Below are 7,430 nucleotides of genomic sequence, written 5' to 3'. Positions count from 1 at the left end.
ATTGCTTTTTTCTCCAAAAATTAGTCTCAATTGGTTCATCTGTGCATTTGTTTGAAAAGCCTGACTTTGTATAAATGAATGAGAGACAACTTCTGAGCCCCACTGCACTGAAACCCACACTACACTCTGACTCCTCCATTAAAAAACAAACAAACAAAAAAAAAAACTTGCAAAGCAAATTCTCTAAGACTGAGAAAAGACAAGGAGATGACCTCCTTTGGGGCACCCATGGGGGTTTTATGGCACTCTACTTGCAAATGTTTTTGTAAATGTGAAGGTTTGAGAGCATGCTAGGTTTTCTAGTACTCTGGCTGGTTATGTATTATAGTCTGTTCTGGCACATTTTTAAACTAATGGGTAAATTCAGAGCTCAAAGTTGACCTGCAACTATAGAATTAAATATGGCATCTGCTTAGTTCTTGATTTCTCTCTTTTCTTTTTCTGTTTTAAATGTACTGTTGCTTTTCTACTGGTATTGAGATAAAACCCATTGTTTAAATTAAACCATCTTTTGCAAGCTGGTGAATCTGTATTGCTGTCTTGTGACTAGAGTTCTGAAATAAAATCTATGGGATCTTTGTATCTGTGTATCTATGTTAAGTTGTGTTTATGTTACATGTACCTGTATTTTCTTATATGTTGTAACTGCAAGGTATCAAATGGGCTTAAAAATAAAGGATTACTCATAAACTAATAAAGTCCAAATGCTCTTCAAGTTCACATGACAAGTAAATCTTCAATAAGTAAGCTGGCTTTATAATTATTAGTAAAATAAAATTTGAAATGCCTTCAGAATTGTCAGCATATATTTTTGTCTGCATTTATTGGTGAAATAGTTTTATATTTAGCTGTGTTTGTATTATAAGGTACCAAACTTTGTCATGAAGGTTATAAAACTTTAAAACCCATCCCTTAATGATCATTGTGTAATTTTTTATAAATAAGACATTTAATACTGTTGATTTATTGAAAATAGGTAAAACCTTAGTGGTTGGCCAAAAAAAAATCAAATAAACATATATTTAACATTTGGTTCTTATGTAGGTAAATGCCTGAAATATTCACAGCCTATAAGAATGGTTAGCTGAAAAATAACTTTAATGATGACTAGCTTTGTCTAATATGTCAGTTTTTGTAAGTAACCTAGGAAAACTGTTTTAAAAAATAAATTAGGTAACTTTAATGGGATAAATGCTTATAAATGAACTTGTCATATAATTTAAAATCTTAAAGTTAAAGTAAATAATACTCATTAAGTGTCTGGATCATTTCTAATTTAAAAAACAGAAAAACATATTTCTAAAATAATATAAAATGGTTCTCATCTATAAAATACTGATATATGACAGACAATTCAAGATTTACTACTTCCTAGGTTTTCACAAAAATGTAAGGTTCTAAGAATAAAAATTCTAGTTAATATATAATTCTGTATTTAGAGAGTACCAAAGTAAATATTTTTATGAAAAAGAAATTATAATAAAGACATAAAAATATGTTCTTATTAAAAGGAAAATAATCTTTGTCAAATTCAAAGGCTATTATACAAATCCAAAGATGTATTTATTTTTAAAAATGGGTAAAAAGTATAATTTTGTATGAGAAAGAGTCTTGTATAGTAAATGTAGTTCTAAAATAAAACAACTCATTATTTAAGAGGGAAATTTCGGACAAAACAGAAAGTCCAAGTATGTCATAAATAGTCTGTGTAAGATATGATAAGGTTTATAAAGAGAATTTATGAAAGAAAAGTTTTTGGAGACTAAAGCTACTCTTTCTTAGATGGGAGGCTCAAGTAACTAGATGTTGAATGGTGATCTGCCCTGTTGGCTTCTGATTAACTCCAGGGGGGAAGGCCTTTAAGATTTCCAGTTTATTTATTGCTCCTTGTGTAAGAACAGGTACTTATAATAAATCCTGCCTTTAGGTCAAACAACTTTTATGTTATCATACTTCAATTGTCCTACACATGCCTTCTGAATCATTCCTTCCCTATGGCATATAAGCCCTGGGTTTTGGGGTTAATGGCACAGGAATTTGCCATCTCATCTCACTGCTGCCTGAGACACACACATGGCTTCTGTTCATAAGTCCCTATTAATTGTTTCTGCCTAAGAAACTGTATTTATCAGCCTCTATCTTCAGCATCTCAGCTTCCTCCAACTTTGGATAGGTTTGTATAGACCTGCTCATTGTGAAACAATTTTGTATGTGACTAAGTTGTCGATAACTTAAAAAGAATTATTTGTATTAGTGTTTCTAGAGATTGGGATATAATATTAAAAATACACAAATAGAAAAACTACCTATAGGGTACTATGCTTATTACTTGGAAGATGAAATAATCTGTACACCAATCCCTTGTGACATGCAATTTACCTATATGACACCTACACAAGTACTTCTGAACCTATGTAATTGGATTGTTTGTAATGCAAAGGATAAATGCTTAAGAAGATAAATGCCGCATCCTCCATGATGGGCTTATGTTACACTGCATGCCTGTATCAAAACATCTCATGTATTCCACAAATATATACACCTAACATATACCCACAGAAATTTTGAAAAATAATTTGTGGATTAAAACCAAAATGACACTCTAAAAAATTAATTTTTTATGTAGCAGTATTCAGATGTGGGGCCTTTAAGAGGTGATTTGGTTGTGAGGCCTCTGCTCTAATAAATGAATTAATTAATTCATGGATTAATGGATTATCATAGAAGTGAGATTAACTTTATAAGAAGAGAGATATTGGCTAGCACATCAGACTGCTCAGCTCCCTCATCATGTAATGTCCTGTGCCACCTCATGCTCTACAGGGAATCCACGCTGGCAGGAGTGTCCCCACTGGTCCACCTGAGGCTCTGCAGGGAGTCCCCGCTGGCAGAAGGGTCCCCACTGGTCCACCTTAGGTTCTGCAGGGAGTCTGCGCTGGCAGGAGGGTCCCCACTGGTCTGCCTGAGGCTGTGCAGGGAGTCCGCGCTGGCAGGAGGGTCCCCACTGGTCTGCCTGAGGCTCTGCAGGGAGTCCCCACTGGCAGGAGGGTCCCCACTGGTCTGCCTGAGGTTCTGCAGGGAGTCCACGCTGGCAGGAGGGTCCCCACTGGTCCGGCTTAGGCTCTGCAGGGAGTCCCTGCTGGCAGGAGGGTCCCCACTCATCTGCCTGAGGCTCTGCAGGGAGTCCCCGCAGGCAAGAGGGTCCCCACTGGTCTGCCTGAGGCTTTGCAGGGATTCCCCGCAGGCAGGAGGGTCCCCACTGGTCCCCCTGATGCTCTGCAGGGAGTCCGTGCTGGCAGGAGGGTCCCCACTGGTCTGCCTGAGGCTCTGCAGGGAGTCCGTGCTGGCAGAAGGGCCCTCGCTGCATGTGGACCCTTGCCCTTGGACTTCTCAGCCTACATAATTGTAAGGAATAAATGTATTTTCTTTATAGAAAATGAACTAAGAGAATGATATGGGTTTTCATAAAAGTGAATTTTTAAAATTCCTCATATTAGGAAACATAAAGAGGTAGTGGAATATTTATTTAAATATTGTTTTAACATAAACCCTACTATTTAATTATTCTACATATGCGCATTTTATGTGTGTTAACTAGAAACAGGGCTAGGCAGCCTTAATGGAACTATGGTCTATTTCAAACTAAAATCTACGTATTAATATATTTATTAAATAGTAGTACTTAATGAAATTACTGAAGCTTTCTAGTGTCATAAACTGATGAAAATATAAGAGTTGGGCAAGAGAGGGAGAGGTGTTTTCTCATCAACAGATTGGTTCATTTTGGACATTACATGGCAATGGAAAGGAAGGTGTAGTTCCCTGCCATGGTTTTAGCACAACTCTTTGAAAACACAAGCAGCAAAGTTGCCACTGTGATTCAGTGATTGAGAAAAAATTACTTAAATATTCTGAAAATTTAATAACACATTAGGAATAAATGTTATATACTGTTTTTACATATAAAAAATAAAATTGATTACAGCTGTAGAAAATGAAACTCTAAAACAACTAGAAAATGTATGGGTAAAGATTTGTCTAATGTATAAACAAAGACAACAAACAAAATACCATGTATTCATGGATATAAAGATGTCAACAATTGAAACCAGGGACTGCTAGATGGGGAAGGAGTCGGGGGAGATAAAGGTTAGAAAGCTAACTACTGGGTGCTATGCTCAGTTCTTGGGTAATGGGATCATCCATAACTCAAACCTCAGCATCACACGCTATACCCAGGTAAGAAACCAGCACATGTACCCCCTGAATCTAAAATGAAAGTTGAAAAAACAAAGTAAATACCATGGAAAATAAATTAGGATTTGAAAAGAGAAAAATATATATATATATATATATATATATATTTGGGAATTAAAGAGTAGATTATTATTTTACTTGGAAAATTTTTTTGGATCTATGACAAAGCAAAAGATAAAGATTAGTAACATATGGCCATCACTTAGATATTATTAATATCAGAATAATGTAGACATATTTTTTAATTGCACACTTTACTAAAAAAGAATTTGCAGATAACACAAATACAAGACATTAACGATAAAAATGTAAACTATATCCAGAATATCTACAACAAGATCTCACTCTTACTGCTGAATTACAGAAAGAAAAAAAAAATGATCATCAGTACTGTTGTGAATAAAGTAAAAAGATGTCACCAGGTTCTGCCCTCTGTCATGATAGATTGTTGAGAGGAAGCAACTTGGATATATAAATTAGAAATGAACACTTTTTTATTTAAAGACCTATCACAAAGAGAATCGAGGAATTCTTTACATAGATATTAATTTCAGTGTTGTTTTAGATAAGCAAAAATTTTAATAAGCCTACATTTAATATGAGAAAAATGTTTTATAAATTCTGTTTCAAAGGCAAAATATTATGAAACTTTAAATTATATCCAAAAATGTAATATTTCTAAAAGTAACTAAAGACATGAGCCACTGTACACAATTTTATGTATGCAGATATAGAGCTATATATGGCATGATTCTATAGTATATATAGTATCTATAGTATATTCTATATGATATATAGTATATATACTTCTATAGTATATACAGAATATAAAAAAGATACTATATATTATCCATATTATATATTAAAAATATATATTGAAAATAAATTTTTATAGTAAATATATTTGATGATGGTACTGCAGATAACTTTATTTCTTCTTTTTGCTTCATATATATGTTAAATTACCTATGGTGCTCATAAACTGCATTTACAGAGCAAAAAAAGATATTCCACAAATATAATCAATGTAATCGAAACCACATAATGGCATTGATCTGAATTTATTATTTTTTACATGAGGAAAAACTGAATGCATAATATCATTTCAAAAACAAAAGCTGGGTGGACATCTTGAACATTCTTGTCCAAATGCCACAGTCTCAGGCCCTATTGCCTTCTGAGCCAAGTTGAGGTAAGTAGATATACTAGAATGCTGTGGAAACTGAGGTAATGAAAGAAGTGATACAGTTTAAGGAGACAGAATGGGCATTCTGTAGTTAATTCAGGGTGACTTGCAGATTTAACAATGCGGTAAGTTCATGGTCATGGTCACAGAAACATGAAAGAGAAACTGAGTTCAGCTGACGTACCTGACCACATCCAGTGCACATGACCCTCGCTTTTTCCTGGCCATGCTGGATTTCTTGGAGCTGACACACTTCCTCAGCAGAAAACTCTCTCCTCTTTTAGTTATCCCTGAGTGAAATGATCCTCATCTGGTTCCTGCATCCTTCACTGCTGTCCTTAATTACAATACCCTGATCTTTTATGTATAAAACTGGTCATATGAAATAGTAGAACCCATTTATTTGTCCTTTCTTTGCTCTTGGCGTCTCTCTCTTCCACAGGCCTGTGAGCTCTATAAGAGGAGGGATATCACCTCTCTAGTTCACAGTATCTCCCCACATTATAGCACAATGCCCAGAGCATGGCAGTCACAGAATGCATACCTATGACACTGCTGAGTAGAAGCAGTCTCCCGTAGCGCTCCCCAAACACAGAATACATACCTATGACACTACTGAGTAGAAGCAGTCTCCCATAGTGCTCCCCAAACACAGAATACATACCTATGACACTGCTGAATAGAAGCAGTCTCCCATAGTGCTCCCCAGACACAGAATACATACCTATGACATTGCCGAGTAGAAGCAGTCTCCCATAGTGCTCCCTAGACACAGAATACATATCTATGACAGTACTGTTGAGTAGAAGCAGTCTCCCATAGTGCTCCCCAGACACAGAATACATACCTATCACACTGCTGTTGAGTAGAAGCCATCTCCCATAGTGCTCCCCAAATTTTCCATTCTTCAGTCACTTTCAAAAATATAACATTTAAAATCTACATCTCAGTTTTCTTTCACTTAGTAGCATTTTTGTATCCAATGTCTCTCGTGTTTTTGACTTCCTCTGAACTATTCTACAATTCTTGGAAGACAGAAAATTAATATTCAAGAGAAATGTTCCCCACATTCAATGTCCCTTATTGATATTATTCATCGAAGACTGCTACATCATCTTTTCTCCCTGCCATAAAACAAGGTTTTAAAACAATCGCAGATTTCACAATATTGTCACTTGGATGAATTACTATTTTTCAATGATACTTCCTGGTTGATAATTATTGATTATTGTGGTTTTTGCCATTAAAAGCAATGGCAAAAATTGCAATTACTTTTTCACCAACCTAATACTTCTTCAGTCACTCAAAAATACTGTGCTCAGGGTCTCACTGATTAGAGTGCATACTGGGAGCAGTCAGGTCTTGTTTATGCAATGATCTCCATTTCATGCATTCCTATTAATATCACCAAAGGATACAAGATAATACCCTGCTACTTTAGGGGATAACAGTATAGATACATGAAAGATAAAGTTTGCATTCAATATTTTATTCCAAATATTTTATAGAGCTACTACATAATGACAAAAAGGACAATATGGCAGGAACATATAAATAATCTAAGGTATCTAATGTAGTCATGAGGGTGTCCACAGGGGATGTTGTGATAACAGATTTAATGTCTTTGAGGACATTCCATTCAACATCAGAATATACTTTTATTTCAAAGACTCATGAATAATCAGCAAGATAGACCATATCACAGATCATTAAATAAACCTTAACAAATTTAAAAGATTCTAAATCATGTGCAATGTTTTCTCTGGCAACACTGAATCAAATTGGAAGTCAATTATAGGAAAACAACTGGAAAAATCTGTAACTACTTGGAAATTAAACAATATGTTTCTAAATAATCCACAGGCCAAACAGGAAGTCTCAAAGGAAAATGTTAAGAAATTTATGAAGTTTTAATTCTATTTTTAAATTACACGTATATTTCATTAATTATAGTTGTTGTATGTGCTATGAAATAATTTCAGGTTAC

This window comes from Pan troglodytes, chromosome 1, assembly GCF_028858775.2.
Source record: "Pan troglodytes isolate AG18354 chromosome 1, NHGRI_mPanTro3-v2.0_pri, whole genome shotgun sequence".
In the NCBI taxonomy this organism is placed as follows: domain Eukaryota; kingdom Metazoa; phylum Chordata; class Mammalia; order Primates; family Hominidae; genus Pan; species Pan troglodytes.
Note: the sequence above shows the minus strand (reverse complement) of the source record.